Source organism: Dasypus novemcinctus, chromosome 17 (genome assembly GCF_030445035.2).
Source record: "Dasypus novemcinctus isolate mDasNov1 chromosome 17, mDasNov1.1.hap2, whole genome shotgun sequence".
In the NCBI taxonomy this organism is placed as follows: Eukaryota; Metazoa; Chordata; class Mammalia; order Cingulata; family Dasypodidae; genus Dasypus; species Dasypus novemcinctus.
In genome coordinates, this window is record NC_080689.1 from 61,700,178 (window position 1) to 61,721,252 (window position 21,075).

The following is a 21,075-nucleotide window of genomic DNA, read 5'->3' on the forward strand; positions in this document are numbered from 1 at the left end:
ACAATCCTGGGACCGTCCAGAAAGGGAGATGGTTGCTCAATCTCTTGTACCACCTCAGCTCCCTGTTCTGCTGCATCTTTTACTGTCTCTCCTCTGTGTCTCTTTTTCTTGCATCATCTTGCTTGCATCAGGTCTCCATGTGGGCCTGCTATCCTACTTGGACCGGGACTCCGCTCATGCCAGCTCACCACACGAACCAGCTTGCCTTCAGCAAGAGACCCCAGGAATGGATCCCTGGACTTCCTATATGGTAGATGGGAGTCCAGTCACTTGAGCCACATCCTTCCTGTTATTCCTTCTTCCTCCTGCACCAACCCCAGCTCTAACTTTTGGCCTCTTGTGTGTTAGCCATCTGTTCTGAAGGAAAGCAATCATAAACTCATTTGAGCTAACATGTTAAACATGAGAGTGACTGGTGTTGATACCTTGACACCACATAGCATTTAGATGACACAAATATTCATCTGTGTAAATCTCATTGGTTCCTCATAATCCTGTGTTAAAGGCAGCAGAAGTATAGTTACTCCTAATATATTCATTCACTCAAATATATTCATTGATGACTCATATGACAGACATTGTCTTAGGATCTGGGACATAAAGGACTATTAAGTTACTTTTGGCCTGGGACTTGCTATGGAGTAGGTTCTCTGGGGTTGCTTGGCTTTGAACTACAGCAAGAATTGCTATAGTTCATAGAGCCACTTGGATGTTGTGAGTGCAAAACAAAGACCTACAAAACGGATATGTGTGCTACTTTCCTTGACTGCTTGGAATTTGCTAAGTCCAAGGGTGGGTATTAGTGCTGTAAGAATTTTAGAGCACTGGAGAGCTGGGGCATTAGTTGGTAGAAGATACTCAAAGTGGCTCACTATAAGCATGTGCAGATTTTCCTCTAAGCTAGTGATTTCCCTCATCCTCAAAATGCTGTTATATATTTCACTAGAGTGTGTTTACTTTCTTTCCTTAGAAAGTGCTTCCCAGCCCTAGAAAGCCAGGCCTGAGAGGCCATTTCTGGGCAACTATAAAGACTATGCCTTCCTTCCACCATGTGAGCGTCGGTCTGTCCCCTAAATCACAATATGTGGGACCCCAACCTGCAGTCTGGGTTATTACTCTGAGAAAGACTGAAAAACAGGTCTGAGAGAAAAGTCTTGTGGACACCAGGGTGGTGGCCATTGTCCATCCAGCAATCCAGAGTCATGGAGGGGGACAGCTGTGCAGGCTTCCCACAGAGGAGGCAGGGCAGAGCAGGCATTCCACAGCACAAACGGACGACTTCCCTCCAGGTCAGCTGAGCAGTCACTGTCTCCTCAGAAGGCTCCAGTCAGGCTACAGAGAACTTAATTATGCCTTTCTGACATTCTTTTGGGGAATTTTCAGCATTATTCAGAAGGAGCAAAGGGGCCATTCCATGCCTGAGAAGTGGCTCTGGGCGTTAGCAGGTAGGGGGGTTACAGTGGGCGTCCCCTCAGGCCCACCTGCCTCCTACAGGCCACCTCTCCCTGTATCTTTGGAGAGCCCCTGGCTAAGGGGGCTGGATTAATGATGAACAGCTGCCTGCTCCTCCAGACTGTCACACCCCCAGATTTCCAGCTCCACAGGACTCCTTCCTGCGGCTCTGAGGAGGGACTTGAGCTGCTCACTACCTCGCCTCCTTATGAAACACAGGCTTCATTGGGGGCGGGGCTTTTTATCTGTTTGGTTCACTGATGAATCCCTAAAACCTAGAAGAGTGTTTGCTACATAGTAGGGATATAATAAATATTCCTTGAATGAATGCATATTGCTTAAAAAGTACAATTCCTGGGAAACTGACTTGGCCCAGTGGTTAGGGCGTCCGTCTACCACATGGGAGGTCTGTGGTTCAAACCCCGGGCCTCCTTGACCCATGTGGAGCTGGCCCATGCGCAGTGCTGATGCGCACAAGGAGTGCCCTGCCATGCAGGGGTGTACCCCGCGTAGGGGAGCCCCACGTGCAAGGAGTGCGCCCGTAAGGAGAGCTGCCCAGTACGAAAAAAAGTGCAGCCTGCCCAGGAATGGCGCCGCCCACACTTCCCGTGCTGCTGACGACAACAGAAGAGGACAAAGAAACAAGATGCAGCAAATAGACAAAGAGAACAGACAACGAGGGTGGGGTGGGGGGTGATTAAATAAATAAATAAATCTTAAAAAAAAAAAAAGTACAATTCATGAGTGCAGATTTAGCTTAGTAGTTGAGCTCGTGGTTCTCAGATACGATGACCTGGGTTCAATCCCTAGTACCTCCTAAAAAAAAATAAAGAAGTTTTTAGATTTAGTGGTTATAAATCTTTACATATTAAATAGTAACACTGAAATATATACAGGAAAAGCTATTACAAATACAAGGAGAAAGTGGCAAAATCATCATCATATTAGGAGAGTTAAAAAAAATCAGAGAAATCGACAGGTTGAGTAGACAAAACATAAGTTTTATTGTAGTCTCTTTGAATACTAAAAATTACAATCCTAATCTAATAAATATTTAGCCCATGGAGCAATTTTAGAAAATCAACATGCATTAACCACAAAGAAAATCTCAGTAAATTCCAAAAATGTAGGACATGTTATTGAATACTGGCTTCTAATGACGCAAAGCAAGAAAACCCTAAAAAAAAAAAAAGAAATACAGGCCAAGAAATCAATAAACACATCTCATTTACAGTTATAAATGACACAAAATAAGAAAACAATGAATAAACTATCAGGAAGTCAAATTCCAGCAACATACTAAGAAAATCATACACTATAACCAGAAAGGTTACTATTCAAGACATGCAAAGGTCATTCATCATGAGGGAATTTTTCATGTGATTCACTATGTTAACAGAGTAAAGGAAAAACATTATTATTATTATTTTGATAGACATTGAAAAACCATTCAGTAAAATTCAACATTCAATTGAAATTTTAAAAATACCTCTTTTTGATTTGGAACTGAAGGGAATTTCCTTTACTTTATAAAGGGTAATTATCCCAAATCAACAAGCAATAAGCAATAGCGCAAAACTAGAAATAGTCACATTAATGTAAGGAACAAGACAAGGATGTCTGCTATCACTGCTTCCAGGCAACGTTGTTCTGGAAGCTTTACCAATACAACAACAACAAAAATGTAAAAGATGTAAATTCCAGAAAAGAACAATCATGGTGTTAGACATTTGCCATGATTACCAGGTCATCAGGCTGTGGCTCCATTCTGACTGACTGAGCAAGCTGCCTACATGTGGAAGACACCGTCCCCCCCAAGAATGAGCCATATCACTGTGAGTATGGAGCAGAGAAGGACCATCATCCGTTCCAGGCCACCAAGCTCTCCTGCATTCCAAGAAAACCCTACTTCCTAGCCCACCACCCCAGGCCATACACAAGAACACACTCTTACAGCCCTTTATTGACCCAAGGCTGTACTCGGACCCTAACCCCCTCCCCCTGAACCAACATTTCCCTGCCTACTGATGTGCTGTATAAATTCACATCTGCACCTTCCACGAGGGGGCTGAGGTCTCTCTTCAGACCCCACCATGCTGGTGGGGGGGCTGAGGTTTCTCTTCAGACCCCCTCTGTTGGGAGAGCTTCTCAATAAATTCTTTGCTTATGCTCAGTCAGTCTCCGTGTCCCAGTGAACACCATTTTTCTCCAGCATATGGTGCCGAAAGCCCGGGACTGGGGTCCTGTTGAAACTGATTGACTGGTGAGGGGTCTCCCCTCCTCCACGGCTGAATGCCCATCCAACAGCGGACACTGAATCTCGGCTGGGTGAATTACGGATTTCTCCACCAGAGGATCCTGCTGTCTCTCTCTCTCTCCTTTCTCCCTGTCCAAGACAACCCACTGTGAAAACCTAGCGGTATGTCAGGATCCTCACCATTCCCCAAGGGCCACGCCAGGCGGTATGCCTGCGTCCTTGTGGGAAGAAACCCCTTGGCTCCAGGGATGTCTGGCTGCAAGAGCTGTTTCCCATTTCCTTGTAGATATCTGACTGAATCTCGGGGACGCCTGTCTCTCTCAGAATCTCCCCCATTCTAGAGATCCCTGGTCTCACCCAGGCCACCTAAAATAGGGAATTCAAGTTCTCCTCCCGCCAAACCACACCTCTAGGCTATTTCCTTCATAAACTTAAAACTCTGTACCCGAAAGGAGACATGAGACCTAAAAAACTCATTTTCTATTCGACCTCTGTGTGGCCACAATACTGATGTAGGCTCTGGGTGGGGGCTGTTCATATTTTCGTAGATCACCTGAGCGGTATGTTTTCTGAACGGTGCCTTTGGAACAGTAAGAACTGCAGCCCTGCCCTTGGTAACTATGACAACAACTCCAGTCCTGGAGAAACAGTCTATAAACTTTAAATATTCAGGGGAAATGCAAACCAATATGCTAAAAGCTTATCTAGAATGTATAAAGTCCATGCTAAAAGCTTACCTAGGATGTGAAAGATATATGCTAATTCAAGCCTATTGAGCACTGAGACAAAGAACCATTGGCCCTTCCTCTGTATGAAAGGAACTCAAAAATCTTGTTCCAGCTCAGGTTTTGGAATGAGAAGCTCCGAGCCTGGGTGGTTGTAAATAAGTCATTTTTCCTTCCCAAAAATTATTCCTGAGTCCTGGTCTTTCTAAATGCAAATACTTGACCCTCTTGACTTCTACAGCAATACCAATTGGACAATAAAAATCAATACATTTTAATTCCCAAGTTCTCCAAAACTTAAACAACTTTATCCAGACCAGTGGCAGACATGCAAGATTCCTTACGCTCAGGCCTTCTCTCATCTTATATCCTGTTCTTCTTTTACACCAAAAAACTCTTCAAAAGCTTTCTTCTTCCTTCTTTCTGCCCCCTAAATCCTCCAAAAGCCTTGACTTTGATCCAGCTGATCAGACTCCCCTGCACTGCCTCCATGTATTCCTGGGACATCACCCCCACCCCCACCCTCCTCATTCTCTGACCTCCCTTCTTCCCCTATTGTAGAAGTCAAGAGAGATTCAATTATTTGGGTATAGAAAGGCCAGGACTCAGGAATGATTTTTGAGAAGGAAAAATGTTTTATTGATGGCTGGCCAGACTCAGGAAATTTCTGTTTCAAACCAGAGCCCTGAACAAGATTTTCAAGTTCCATTTATACAGGGTGGGAGTCAAATGGTGCTTTTATGAAAGAAAATGACCTTCTTTGTTAGTTAAGTGTTTGCCTGAGTACCAGGTAGGTTTGAATTAACATATCTCCCACATTTCAGGTGAGCTTAAATTAGCATCTCGACTACATTCCCTCTAGATGCAACTTTGAAAACGCATTTACCCTTACATCCTTTCTGAACATTCACAGCCTATAGGGTTGATATCACTTAATTGGATTTCTAAAGACTAGGCACACTTGGATACAGAATTAGATAATTTTGAATTTATGCAGAGGCTATGTTATATTTCCCACTTGAGGCCAAGTCCCCTTAAGTTTCGGCATCACCACCATCAGAGTCTCCCTGGACTGACTGGTATGCATGTAGAGTTTGCATTGCTAAATTACCTTCATGATTGGCATTGTTGCCATGGTTACCAAGGGCAAGGCTGAAGCTTCTCACTGTCCCACACCCACAAGTCAGGACACACAGCTTAGGTGATCTATGAAGAGATGAACAGCCTCCCACCCATAGCCCACATCAAGCAGGGAAAGCAAAACTGTGAACAGGAAGCCCTACAATGCCCTGGGTTTCTTCCTGGAGGCTCTTTTTGGATGAGGTCCTGTGAGAAGGGGGTTTCCAAATGGGGCATGACAGTCTCGCTGAGCTGAGGCAAGGGCCAAGTGGGATGGGAGCTTCAGGAGACTGAGAGCAGTGGAATTTGGGCCAGAGGATACAGAGGAGGAACTTTGCAGAGCTCCAGAAATCTGCATAGGGTTCCCTGTGCATGCACAGAATGGTAGACCTCAGACCCAGCAAAGAATGTTCTAGAAATTCTCATTGTATTGTGGTAGCAGAGAGAAGTCAGGTGTAGGTGGTATCCATGGCCAGGACACGAGAATTCTGAGAAGGAAGATGATTTGTTTCGACTGGCCAGACTCGGCGGACTCTTGTCTTGATAAAAACGGAGACCCGAATAGAATTTTTGGGTCCCTTTTATGAAGACTCCAAGAGTGGGTAGTCAAACGGTGCTTGTATGTAACAGGGCTTTTTCTTAGTTTCTTTAAGTGTCTTATCTGAGTATTAGATTATTTCCTCCAGGTCAGCTTAACAAATATCCCCTACATTCCAGGGGGGCTTGACACATTTGGCTTGCATCCTCCTTGAGTATCCAAAGCCTATGGAGTTTATACTTCTCAACTGGCTTTCTAGACACATTTGGATATAAAATAAGTATGAATTTATGCACAGACTATGTAGTATATCTTGCTGAGCTGGCAGACAGCAGAGTCCCTAGAAGGGGGAATGGGGATCATGGGAAGAGGCTGAAGCCAAATATAAATCTTGATAGAGATGAGGCAAGTCCAAAGAATAGGAAAAAAAGGTTTTTGGAGTTGGAATATTGCTAGTAAAATCCAGCCCCAGCCCCCTTTGCACACAAAGGAAATCCGGGGAACCAGAGCAATGGCTAGGACTTCCTGGGGATTTGGAACCCCTACAAAGTCCCTATTGAAAAACCTCTACTGTTTTTCAATGCACTAACTAGCTGCAAACCCTGAAATAAAAAATAAAATTGTGCCTATTACAGGACAGACAGACCCTGAGGGCAGGAGAGTGGGGGGGAGGTGGCTATAAGAGAGAAACACGCAAAGGGCTTTCATTCACTCATCAAGTGTTACTGAGGACCTGCTGTGTGACAGCCTGTGCTGGTTGTAGAGGTGGGCACTGAGGATTACACCAGGGCAAACCATTGGTCCCCTGCTTACTTTGCGTCAACGTCTTGAAGTGTGATCAGAGCCAGTACTGAGGTTCTTAGCTTCTTCTTGAGAAAGAATTCAAGGACAAGCCACAAGTTAATTAGGCAAACAATTTATTGGGGTGAAGCAAGAGAAGGAAAGTGCACCTGCAGGGATGCACAGAAGGGGGGAAATGCAAAGTTCTGCCCTGGGGTCCCCTGATATACGGGGGTTCAGGACTCGAGGGGGTGCCCTGATTGGCATACTTGAGACACAGCAGGGGAACTCTACTGGGAGATCCGATTCCCTTAGCGGGATAGGGGCTGGGTTAGGGGATGCTGGTGGGGGGGTGATTGGCTTCTGGCTACTGTCCCCGAACTCTGCAGGGTGTCCTGACCACCGGTGATCACCCTCTGGTCACTGTCCATGAGGCATGAGGTAACCTGAAAGTGGGTGGGGTGGGGGTGCTGCCCCCCTCGCCCTGTCCCTCTTTTCCGCCATGTAATGAGGTTGCCTCCAGATCACAGAGCCGCTGGGTGTGTGCTGTAAGCTGCAGGGTGTGTGCTTGTTAGCTGCCCCTTCCTAATTTGCCCCTGTGCTCAGCACATTCATGCTAGCCAGCAGGTCAGTGCCTCAGTTTCTCTTGCCAGGCTTATTAGGCTTTTCTGCCCCTTCCTCCTTAGGTCCCTATTCTATCCTGCCTCCAAAGGGTTAAACAACAGTTCAAGGCAGGACACCCAGGAGGCCAAGTGGAAGCCCCAGAGAGCAAGCAGAGGCCAGAGGCTTGCAGGCAGCATGGAGGAGGCCCAGAGCTGGCTGCCGAGAGGGACCCCTCGGCTCTGCTCTGCACTCAGGCCATATCGTGGCCCACGGATTTCTTGCAGACCCACTGGTAGGTGGCATCACAGTATATGTCATTGCACATCTGCTGAGTATGGACAGTCGTCCGTGTGCCCATTCCCATTGTCCAGTTGTCCAGCTGGTCTCTTCTCAAAAACCTGGAAACAGAGGGATGTTATTCAGCTAGATACAGGCAGTGGCCCTTGTACCTGCTGGGGCACATGGAGCTAAAGTGACACAGCTCCCCAGTCCCCTTGCAGCCCCAGAACAGGGATAGAGCTGCGATGCCCTGCAGGCCTGAGTCTGCTGAGGACATCCTGAGTCACTGATGATCCAAGGATGGGGAGGGTGTCTGTGAAGCAGCAAGTTGGGGAAAGGAGAGGGTAGGGACCTTTCAACTTCCATCCCAGAACTCGCACTCAGATCTCTTTCAGATAGGGCGCCTTGCAACAAGGCCTGAGCAGGTGTAGGAAGGGGGTGTTAAAGGAGAGAACAGGAGGACCCTCTGCAGCCCCAGGCCCTGTCCTGTCCTGACGTCCTCTGGAGGGGCCCAGGCAAGGCTCCGTGCCTCTGTGACACACACGCACTAACACTTACTGGGCAAGGACACACACAACTCCAGCCAGGCGTGAGGTGTGTGTCCAGCAGATGAACTCACCTTTGGCTCAAGGCAGCATTGAAAGGCGTCCCATCCACCCAGCGCCAGGAGCCCTCCTGCCCCTGTCAGTGAGGCCAATCCCGTGGTGAGGGGCACTCGTGAACTTGGTCAGAAACATCTGTCAAGAGGAGGCAGTTGGTTGTCTGACTCTAGGTGTGAGGAGAAGCTTCTCCAAGACGTATGGAGAGGAGTCTGGGCCATCCCCAACTGGTCGCAGGGCCATGAGGCCCACGTCCCTGCAGAGCTGGACCCCTCCCTGCTCCTTCCCTGGTGTGTCCAGGGTCTAAGGAGCAGCCAGGGACCTTCGGGGAGGCCCAGCTTCCCATCACATGACTGTCCCTACCTAGTCCCAGCCCTGGATACGAGCTGTGCTGTCCTGGGACAACATCTGGCTAGAGCTTCAGGACGCTTCACAAAGCAGCACGGCCTTTTTCACACCCACAGAACAGTGTCAGGAGCACCCTGTGTGCTGGGTAGTCATGTCAACTGAAATGACCAGAGCTAGTGAAGTCTTTTGTTAATAACCTTGACACATCCTGAGGCCAACCCCCACCAGATGGCCCCCCTGGGCCTCGATGGCCTTGGTGCTCCTCAAATCGAATGTGAGTGCCTGGCCTTCCCAGGAAGCCTAGGTCTCCTGCTCACGTGCCCTCCACGGCCATGGGATTGATGGACAATAAAATTGAGATTGATCTGCACCCTGTGGACCAGGGGCATGTGGGGGGGGGGGCACTGGTGCCACTTGGATGCTGTGCAGTGGCCTCCTCTGCTCTCAGTGCAGAAATTCCCAGGCAAGCATGAGCAGATAACAGCAGAAAACAGTGCTGGAATGCGGGACTCGGCAGTTTTGCACAGGAAGCTCAGGGACACGTTGTTTTCTCTAGTCTTCTCAAATTTGGGACAAAAGTGAACAAACGACATGAGCTGGGTGCTTCAGAAAGCGCAAAAGCTACTAGCAAACTCTATTCTCCTCTATTAGGAGAATCAACAGAACTTTCTGAAGTTGTTGCAGAAAATCCAGGACTTGTCAACAAATCTTGGTACCCAGGTGGTTGGTGATCAAGAAGACACTGAGTAAACCTTCAGGACTTGTTCAACGATGGACTGAAGCAGCATTTGAGAAATATGTAAAATCTATTTAGGAATGAAAAGAAACTAATCTGAAGCAACTTAATCCAGAATAGTTATTTTCAATTGTGGTAGATAGGGATTTAAAATGGCAACTTTTTGCAAGATCAATGGAAAAGCTACATGTTGCTGCTATACTATTAAATTAAAATTTGAAATAATTGCACATAAACATAATACAGTATTTTTTTCACAGCACCCTGTGACTTAGGCTACAATCTAGTTATTATATTCAGAATTCACAAAATGACCTGAAAATAAAAACTACTTCTAAAAATTATGTAATTCAAGGGTAACATTGTTATCATAAGCTTTATATGATATTGTAACTATTGCTTATTATCCTACTAATAAAACATTCAACTTTTTCATTTAAAAAAGTCAAGATTGTAGAAGTGGCTGTGGCTCAATCAGTTGAGCTTCCATCTATCATATGGGAGGCCCTGGGTTCATGTCCGGGGGCCTCCTTGTGAAGGCAGGCTCGCCCGTACCTCACAGAGAGCTGCTGGCCTGGAAGCCCTAAGGAGAGCTGACTCAGCAAGGTGACACAGCAAAAAGGGAGGCAAGTAGAAACACAGAAAAGCACGCAGCAAATAGACACAGAGAGCAGACCACAAGCAAGCCTCAAGGGGGGTGGGCAGGATAAACTTTAAAATAAATGAATACACAGACCCAGAAGTATGCACAGCAAATGGACACAGAGAGCAGACAGCAAGCAAGCCTCATGGGGGGAGTGGGATATATTTTAAAATGAATGATTACAGAGACACAGAAGAATGCACAGCAAATGGACACAGAGAACAGAAGGCAAGCAAGCCTCAAGGGGGGGATAAAAAAAATTTCAAGCCTGATGACTGGAGAGGAAGCCCAAAGGGACCTGAGAGGCTGAGGGAAAGCATGCTCCCTCACGCTCTCAGGGTGCCGCCCCACCACCCGCCTCTGCCTGCCCTGCTGCTGGCATCTGTCCACCTCCGGGAATCTCCCCCACTCATTGAGGACAGTGGGGTTGGTTGTCCAGGTTTCCGCCTCAAGTGCAAGATGCTCAGAGGAATTCAATATTGTTCCCTGCCTGACAGGAGACATGAAGGTTATGGGCTGTGCCCTCCCATAGAGGAGGAAGGTCAAAGCACCAAAGTCCCTTGTCACACACCAACCCTGTCAGAACCACCCCAAGCCCCCAGCTCTGACCTGCCCTTCCTCAGAGGACACCGATGCCAGGTGAGCTCCTTGGGACACACAGAACTGCTCAGCCTCCTCCAAGACTTCTTGACATCAGAAAAGTAATGCAAGCTCCCCCTGAAGAACTTCCAGCCTTGCAGGAGCAGCCAGAGAAGCTGAGCTGCAGCAGAGGTGGGAGGAGAGGGAACCAGGGGCTGATGGCGGATGTCCCAGAGCTGTCCTTCCTGAGCCCGCCAGCGGCTGGCTACTGAGGCCCGTGTCCTTGAGGTTTGGTTCCCCAAGGGCAAGTGCTGCTGAGACCATGCCTCCGTCCCACTACCCAATTCCCCAGGGAGGGGCAGCTCAAGACGCCTGGCTCAGTACTCCTGGGACACTCAGCTCTGCTACCCAGAAAAACTCTCTGCCGAGACATGTGTTTTGTGATCATATCACTTTATTTCCCATCTCACTGCTGCTACCGTACAGTCCTCTCCATCTCAATTCCCACCATCTGTCTAGGAAGTTGTCCATCAGCCAGAGACTCCTTTACTTCCTTGACTTGATCTCCATCCACTCTGGCTGCCCACACCCAGGACTATCCCAGAAAATGAAGAGCTGAACAATACAAAGAGTGAACCCTACTATAAACTATGGGCTCTAGTTAATCATATGATTATAATAATATTGGTTCATCGATTGTAACAAATATACCCACTAAGGGAGAACATTAATCATGGGCAAAGCTCTGAACTTTCTGCAGGATTTTCCTGTAAACCTACAACTGCTCTAAAATTTAAAATTTTTAATCAGAAAATCACTTTTAAAACTTCAAAAAAAAACCGAGGAAGATTTTCCAGGTGATCAGGTCCAAGTAAAGCCTTCCAGACTGGGGAAGTGGCAGGAACAAAGGCAGGCAGGCATGAAACCACATGGCTGGAGCTGACATGTGCAAACCTGGGCTATGGCCCCCATGCAAGGGGTGGCAGAGGAGCCTGGAGAGGCTTCCGGCACTAGATCTTATGCACATAACAAGGAATTTGGATTTTTCCCTGTGAGCAATGGGAGGCCCTGAAGGGTTTTACCCAATGGCTCAGGTTTACACTGTAAATATTTGAAAGTGATGCAATGTGAAGGCACAACAGGAAAAAAAGACCATCCCATTTGGGCTAGAAACATCCATCAGAACCCAAATGCAAAGATCTCAGGAAGAGACAGACAGCGTGGACCAGGCGTCCTCAAAGTGTGTTCCCTGGACAAGCAGCATCGTGCCTCCGGGGAACGTGGCAGAAATGCCCCTTCTCAGGCCCAGTGCAGAACTGCTTTTTCTGAAATTGTTTCTGAACAGTCTGTTTTTAACAAGGCCGCATGTGATTCTTATGCTCTGAGGCCTCAGAACCAGTCATCCAAACCCAACCCAATTAGGGCCCACCAGCAGCCTCTTTTTATAAACAGTGTCACTGGAGCAGCCACACCCATTCATTTACACGTTCTCTTTGGCTCTTTGGTTCTCTTCAGCAGTGCAAGAGGACAGCACTGAGGAGCCATTACAGAGACTGTGGCCCACATGTCTCAATTTTACTATTTGGCCCTTTAAGGAAAAGTTAAAGTAATGATACTGCACCCTGAATGCCCATGTTTTAAAACTTCGTGGTGCTCAGGCTAAATCCCAGACCAAAATCCATAAGATCTCTGTACATGAGTCCCAGCCATGTGCTTGGGTGACTCCAATGCACAGCCAAGAAGGAGCACCTCTCAGTCTATACTAAAGCAGGAGGGCAGCAGTGGGGCTCGAGGAGAGGCAGGAAGGAGGAAAGACTTCCAGGCACTGGTCCGCATGGCCAGTGATTCCTTAGACTCGACTGGAAACAGGGGAAAGAGCAGGGCTCGGCACTGCCTGCCAAGTCCTCATTTGTCAGCCCCCATCTCTCCAGCAGCTTCTCCCAACCATCCCTTCTCTCCCCCAGCTCCCTACAGGCATCCTCCTTAGCAAGTGACCTCCTATGCCACCCAGAAACAGATGTGGTTAACAGCAGCTCTTGCAGTCTCGTGTTCCCACATCTGCACATGGACACCAACTTCCACACCTGTTCCCCTCCCAGCCTCAGAGATTCAAGTACCATCCCAACCTCCTTCAAGGCCAGTCATGCAACGTGCATTTGACTCTCCTCCCTATCTTCAGCCTCCACCTCTTTCCTGTTCCCCTTCCTTGAACCTCAGGTGAAGCCTATCTGAATCTAGAAACTCACTCTCAAGTACACCAAAATATTAGCAAGTGGTTCTGCTGGAAAGCAGGCAAATTTTCATGGCAATACTGATGCTTGTTTTCTCATCTTGCAATTTTTTAATATTTGCCACACTGTCTATAATTAACAGATAGATGTTGTAATGGAGGAATAGCTGATTTGATTTTTACTCCTCCCCCCTTCTCACCTTCCATCTCAGCTATGTTCCTTGACAGACTCATACACCTGATCGATTCACGCCCGACAACCATGATCTGCTTCCACCGAAATTTCATTCCAATGACTTATTAATTGCCTAGCCTCGGTGGATGCTTTTCGATTATTTTACATGGCCTCTCTGGCATGTGCCAGAACTGACCACTCCTATGTGGAAATTCTCTCCTCTTTTGGCTTTCCCACATGCACATCTCCCAATTCCCTTGTCCTCAGTTGGTTCACACACACGTCTTTCCCTTCTTGACCCCTGAAGCTTGATTCCTGACCCCACCCTCAGTCCTCTTCTGTGTTTTGTCTCATGGAAATCACCCACTCCGACTGCTGCAACCAGAATCAACATACCCGGGGCACCCAAGCCTATGCCTGCAGCCCTGGCCTCTCTCCTCAACTCCAGACAGCCTGCAGGCGACATCCACTTGGATGTCCCCCAAAGCACCACAGCCAGCATGTCCAAATCTTGCTGCTCCTCTTCCTCCTTTATTCCTCAGCTGGGGACCCCTCCGTTAAGTCACCCAAGTCAGAACCTCAGGGTTCTCCTTAAAAACCTTCAGTGGCTCCTCATTTTCTGGAGGATGAAAGCCAACTCACTGAGAGGCCTTCCAATCTAGCCCATGTCTCTCCAGCCCTGGCCACCCCTCTAGCCCAGGGTTTTTCAAATTGCAATCACCAACCCATTAGTGGGTCATAAATTTGGTTTATCAGTTTTGACAAGCTTTGCTCTTTTTTTAAAGAATAGAATATAAAATGTCAGAGTGAGTTCATGCAGGAAGGGTTTTGCTTTTTGAAACTTGCATAGACAGATTACATAGATGAGTAGATAGAAAGATAATAGATTTCCTTCCCCCCTTCCACAAAAGATCCCTTCTCCCCTTTCTTTTTGCCTCCCCCATCTCAGTTCCCAATACTTGCTTCTAACTTAACACCTCTTTCACCAATCTATATGACTTTGCTTACAGGTCTGTCTCAATCTTGCATCTTGTAACCTTCTCAAGAGCAGGCATCATGTCTTATTCATCTTTAACCCCAGACACGTGGTAGATGTTCATGAAAGTGTCAGACACATGCTTGAATGCTGGCTACAAGGTTAAGTGCGTTACCTGTGTAGATTCATTTGATCCTCCCTGTGAAGCAAATCCTATTGCCCCAATTTTGCAGGTGAAGCTCAGAGAAGGTAAGCAACTTGTTCAGGTTCACACCATTTGTGATAGCTGGAAGTCACAAACAGGTTGTCTGGCCTTACAAGTACACTCTACCATTACCACATGCCTTCATCACAAAAATCTGGTTTGCAAAAGGAGATATTTTGTGGAGAGATTATAAGCCACCTGAGAGCAGGGACATAGTTTCTCATGTCTTCTGCGCTACCTCCTGGGCACAAAAGAGCCGTGTTTATTCGATTTGTCCTCTCTCTACCACCCTTGCTCTCTCCCAGAGGGGACACATGCTTGAGGCTAAATGGGCAGAAACATCCCAGCAACTCTGCCCTCCCCAGGGTGGACCCTCCCTACCACTTACTTTGGTTCCTTTGTAGCTGCTCCTGTGAAGCACAGGCTGCACGGAGGGTCTCCAGACTGCTCTGCTGCTCCTGGATTTTCACCCTTAGTGAGTTGCTATTGCTCACATTAACTTGTAGCCTCTGGATCTCAGCCTGTGCCTTCTGAAGTCTGTTTTCACACTTGTGGGTCTGGGAATTTAAGGCAGCACCTTTCATTCCTTGTGTTAGGGTCTCTAACTCGCCTGGCATTTTGCAATACTGCTCTTATTCCTGGGAGCTCAACTTTTGTCTGCTCCATCCCACCCTTTGCCTTTTGGGTCTGGGCAGTGGCAGTTTCCAATTCTTTTTTAACAACTGAATCACTTCTCCAGCCCTGTCCAAACGACCTCTTAATAACTGGATCTCAAAAGTACTGTTGTCTACACTGCCTTTTATAAAGTTCTGGGTCTGGGAATTGAAAGCACTTGCATTTCCCAGACCTCCCCAGAGCCTCTGGATCTCAGCATTGGGCCCTTCCAAACTGCTGCTTAAAACCTGGTGCTGGGTCCTTAAAACACTGACCTTGTGCAGGTTGTCTTTCAAAAGGTGGGTCTGAACACTGGCATTCTGTAAACTCATATTTGCAAAGTGTAAACCTGCCTTTAACACCTGAATTTCAGCCTTGGCATTTTCTAGGCCTCGGCTTCACATGTGGGGTACAACCCTGGTGTTTTCTGAACTGCTTTGTAAGAAATCTTGGGTCTGGGAATTCAATGGGTTTGCATTCTCCAGAGCTCTCTTTAGGCCCTCGATCTCAGCATCAGCCCCCTCCAAGGAATTACTTAACATCTGGGTCTGGATATGGCAGGTGCCAGCATCTTCTAGAACTCCTTTGACCATCCGGATGTCAGCACTGGTGTTTTCCATGTGGCTGCTGAGCGTCTGGATCTGAGAACAGACATTGTCCACCTTGTACTTCAGCATCTGCATCTCCACAGCCCAGATGCTAGAATGCTCTTTAAACAGCTGGAGAGCTTCTTTATCTCGGCCACTGGGCCAAAATGGTGGGAATCTTCAGGGGAGGAAATGCAGAGGTCAGTCAAAGAGGCCCATTTCATGGGGAAGCATAGAGATCAACCAGCGTGTTCTAAAGATTTCCATGGGGAGATGCCTACACCATGGCCCTGAGAGCACCCCCCGTGGCCTGTCGCCTCCCTGAACCTGGACCAAGCAATAGCCAAAGACCTAATTAGCCATCACACCTGAACTAACAGATCCAAAGCATTGAAATTGTTGCTTACTGTAAACTAGTTACCCACACACACACCAAAAGTCATGCTGGTGAGACTTGGATGCTTTTGCTGTTGTAACTGAACTTGAAAATATCTCATTATATAACTTAGAGCTGTTGAAGTTTAATTCCACAGAAATTTCGCCAATAGAAGAGTCGTAGAGAAAAAGAAGATGTGAATAAGGCCCATGTTTAGTCCTGAGCTATATTTGTACAACTACCATTGAGCCTCTTGATCTATCATTGTTACTCCTGAAAACCATGTAAACCACAAACAAATTTTCTGATTACAAATTCAGGGGGGGAAATACAATAGGAACAAAATGGGTGCTCCTAGCAGAAGGCCCCTGTTCAATCCGCAGTGCTATGATGGAGGTGTGCTAACCTTCAGGTCACACGGGGCCTCTGAGCTGAAATCGCCTCTGAAAGGGTTGGGCACCCCTACAGAAAACAAGAGTCCCTTCAGAGCAATTTGGGGATATGAGAGCCCTGAGTGAGAGATCTTGGCCACCAGGGCCGTTCAAGGAAACTGCAGCCCTTTCCTCTGCAGGGTCTTTCCCAGCAAGCCCACCTGCCACTGCCCCTGGTCTTGCCATCACCCGTGGCTCTCCTCACGAGCAAGGACTCAATTTCACACATCCATGGTCACCGCCTGGTTCCATCCACCCTCAGGACCCCTGCCCTATTCCTCAAGCCCTGGCTAGGGGAAGTGGGAGACCACCTGGCCTTTGGAGGTGTGAGAAGAACAGAAAGGAAGTCCAGGTTGATCTTCAACAAAGAAGCAAAGGCAATTCAGTGGAGAAAGCATAATCCTTTCAACAGATGGCCCTGGAACAACTGAATAGTAATATCCAACAAATAAAAATAAACTTCAGGGAAGCGGCCTTGGCCCAACAGATAGGGTGACCACCTACCACACAGGAGGTCCGTGGTTCAAACCCTGGGCCCCCTTGACCCATGTGGAGCTGGCACATGCGCAGTGCTCATGCGCGCAAGGAGTGCCGTGCCATGCAGAGGAGCACCAAGCTCAAGGAGTGTGCCCTGTAAGGAGAGCCACTCAGCATGAAAGAAAGTGCAGCCTGCCCTGGAGTGGCACTACAACAAGGAGAGCTGACACAAGAAGATGACACAAGAAAAAGAAAGACAGATTCTCGGTACCGCTGATAAGGATAGATGTGGTCTCAGAAGAACATGCAGTGAATGGACACAGAGAATAGACAACTGGGGGGGGGGGAGGAATAAATAAATGGAATAAATAAATCTTTTTTAAAAAAAGTAAACTTCACACCTCACACCTTTATACAAACAATAACTCAAAATGAATCATTGCCCTAACCTTTAAAATTTCTGGAAGAAAACGGGAGAATATCTTCATGAATTTGGGCAAGGCGAGCAGACTGAGAGAAGATATTTGCAAATCACACATTTGATAAAGGACTTGTATCTAGAATACATAAAGAATTCTCAATATTCAACAAGATGACAAACCCATTTTTTAACTAGACAGAGCAGATTTGAAATAAAAAACTGCAAACAACCCAAATCCCATCAACAGCTAAGTGGGTAAGTCATGGCGTAGCCATAAAATGGAACCCAGCTCAGCAATAAAAAGGAATGAACTACTGTGCACGCCATGGCAAGGGTGGAACTCAGGATAATTATGCTGAGTGGAAGAAGCCAGAGGAGAAAAAAGGAGTATGTCCAGTCGATCCCTTCTATGTCTATAAGGAGAAAATGCAAACTAATCCACAGAGACAGAAAGTAGAGCCGCAGTTGCTTGGGGAGAATGAAAAATGGAGTAGAGGGATTACAAAGGGTTAAAAACTTTGGTGGGGGGGAGGGCAGGTGGTGAATGTGTTCAGCATCTTGACTGTGGTGATGGTTTCATGGGTGTACACGTATCAAAACAGGTTGTGCACTATATGTGCACTTTGTGATGCACATTACACTCAATATACCTACATTGAAAAAAAATGGATTATGCCCTCCTCTAAAGAGGCCAGACCCACTGAGGGGCCTGGGGATGGCAGGGGAGAGGCTTGTCCTGGGTTCTGAGCCTCCCAACACCGGCTCCCTTCCGGCCCTCCCTCCCTCCACTGTGGCTCCTCACTGTCTGGTTCCACAGGTGGTGGCCAGGTGGTATCTCCCAGATGGAACTGAAACCCCTGGAATGAGGGATCTGCCCGAGGTTGTTGAACTGAAAGACCCCACTCCTGGGTCAACACCACCTCTCACCTGGGGCCTGGGGACAGGGTGCACACACCCCCTAGCGGTTGGATTCCAGAAGGAGGGGGTTGGCTCCAAGCCCCTCTCAGGGTCTTCCCTCATGAGCTTTGGTTCTGGAGAGGAGCCTCCCCCTTGGATGGCGGCCTCTGTCTGCTCCCAGGAAGCATCTGGCCCAGACCTGGGGTGGAGGTGGAGTGACCCTCTGGGTGCATTCGGGGTCCCTAGAGGGCTTTGTGCAGGACGAGGAGGAAGAGCCATTGGGGTTCAGATGCGCGAGGGGCTCGCCCACAACAAGGAGAGCCACGAGGGGGGAGAGCACGGCCACCACCGCCAACACCAGCGTGGCCTCAACTCGCCTCCTCATCTTGGGGGCCACAGAAACCACTGCCGCAGGGCCCGTCCCTGCGGGAGAAGCCAGTGTCCAGGACGAGCGTGTGCTCTGTGCTGCCCCCTCAGTCTCCCTGTCTGTCCTGTGGGTGAGAACAACGGCCGTGCTTATCACACAGGGATCCTGGAGAAGAAGGAGGAGCACCTGAGACGAGAGGGGCACCTGGGGCATTGTGGCATCACACAGCCAGGTAGTCCAGCTGGGAGCACAGCACCCAGAAATGGAGGAGGCTGGCGGGGGCGGGGAACCCACAGAAGAGGAGTTCTGCAAGCCTGTCGGAAAGAAGGATGGAACGAATGAACAAACAGGAGCAAAGCTGCTTCACGGGTCCTGCCCACAGCAAGCTCACACCCTGTGGGGCTGCCACCACCCCACACCCTGGTACGGGGTCCCTGGATCCTGAGAAAGAGCCTCTGCCTCAGAGTGTCAGCCCTAGAGCCTCCCTGCTGGAGGTCACAATGCCCCCTGGGTTGTGAGATGGGCCGGGCCTGCAGCTCTAGCTTCAGAATAAAGCGTGTTCAGGGAAACCTGCTAAGGGTGGAGAGTGAGCGAGTCCCAGGACCCTGAGGTGTGCAGCTGCGATTTAAAACCAGGTCCATCAAGTTTACAGTTCACCCCCTTCCTCTTACCAGGGTGTCATCCCCAAGGGAAAGGCTCTGGGGCCTGGGATGTGTGCTCCAGGTTCCTCGGCCTGACCCTGTTTATTCTTCAGGCCAGAAGAGCAACAAGCCAAGCTCTGGCCTGCCAGGGAGGGGCTCAGAGAAATGGCAGCAGGCTGGGGACACCCCAAACCATGGAACGGGCTATGAAGCTCATGTCTACAGCCCTTTTATCTGGCTGGTGAATCTAAGCAGGCATATTCTGAAGAGCAGTAGTTCCTTCCACTGGCAGAGACTTTCAGGGCAAAAAGAGCACAAAACTCAGCATTGTGGGTGAACCAGGAGGTACGTCTACATCGTCCCTTGACCATCCCCAACCCACTGGAGAGGGCACCCACTGCACTGTGGTAGAGAAGCACTAGGAAGTGTTTGTTAAAAACTCCAAGTCAACTACACACAGATGGAAAACCCCCTCCCCACTCACTACCTTATAAAGCCTGTAGTGTGTTTAATCACTCAGCCTCAGGTTGTTTATCTGCAAAGTGGAGGACACCAACCCTGTAGTTTTTTTGTGGTGAACAACGTAATGGACACGTAGAAATACCTCACCAAGCGTCGCACACTTAGAAAGTAATCAATAAATGGCACTGATGACTAAAATGGACACACACTTGTCTACTCAAGCACTGTGCCACCAACCCATCAAACTTTTCTAGCTGAGCTAATGTTTTACTGGCCAAAGAATCTGTAGTTGATGACACTTGAAATGTATCATGAGGTGCCTCATTTTTTTTGTCAGAAAGGCCAGAGGCCCTGGGCTACCAGCACCTCATTTCTCCGGAGTGTAACACCTCACCACCCTCTTTCCCAGCTCTAAAGTCCTGGAACTCTGATGACCTTGTCCCTGGAGGACACAGGCCCTAGAGGAACTGGCTCCCTGTGGACACCACCTAGGATTTGCTTTGAAACCAAATTGTGGAGGAAAAGGTGGAAGGGGGCGGCCTTTGCGACCAGAGCACTGGAGCAGCCCACAGGACCGGGAAACTGAGGCTCAACGCACGTGCACTAATGAGCTCTTTAAAAGCACCTGTAGGTGGAGACGTTTTTGCAGCTGTCGGGAGCCTCAGCTGTCCCCTTCTGGGACCCGGTTCCCGCCAAAGCGCAGGCGATGAGGAGCCCACACGTGGGGCGCACAAAAAGCAGCCGGCTATGGTAAGGGCACCAAAGCCACCGTCACTCCCCCGTCAACCAGGCGCACGAGGGGGACCTCAGGAGGTCCGAAGCCGCAGCGAGCGAGGCCGCCCGGGGAGGCTGAGAGGCAGGGCCAGCCCGCCCGCGGGAAGGGGTCGGAGGCGGCGGAGCAGCGACGGCCCTGGACGCCCGCGCTCCTTGGCCTTGGCCCCGCGCCCCGCTCCAGCGCCAACTGCACGTCCTGGGTCGCCGAGGAGTCGCCGAGGGCAGACGCCTGAGCCGGCAGGTGGCAGCCAGCTGGGCAGCGGCCCGAACTGCTCCCGCAGCACGTCCTGCAGCACCTCGGCCTCCGGGGCGTCCAGGAAGGCGGCGGCGCCGGGCTGGGCCCTGACGGCTCAGGCGCAGCGTCCATGGCTGAGCGCGAGGCCGGGCCCGTCCCCCACAGCCCCTGCCCTGCTGGGCAGAGGAGAGGCCGCGCTCAGGGAGAATTGGGCCGCCAGGGTTAAGGGCAGGGATCGGTTTTTAACTAGCTCCAGCGGTGATTACCAGGAGCCTTGACTAAGGGCACTGGTTCCCGAACTTGACTGCACCTGGAGGGGGGCGGGGGACGGGGGGAAGAAGTCCATAATAGACGATTCCAGCCCTATTTCTACATGTGTATTCAAAAAGACACCGGTACATATGCATAAATTCACATGCACGTACACGTATGCATAGACACAAATTGACTGCACATGCCCCTTTTAAAAAATCCATTTTCACATAAATGTTGTAGAAAAGGTGAAAGAA

At 48.9% G+C, this 21,075-nt stretch overlaps 1 pseudogene; it reads right to left on the minus strand.

The window, feature by feature from the left end:
• Window positions 1-7,724: 7,724 nt before the first annotated feature.
• On the minus strand, window positions 7,725-18,472 carry LOC131273754 (C-type lectin domain family 4 member F-like; annotated as a pseudogene).
• Between the last annotated feature and the right edge of the window lie 2,603 nt (window positions 18,473-21,075).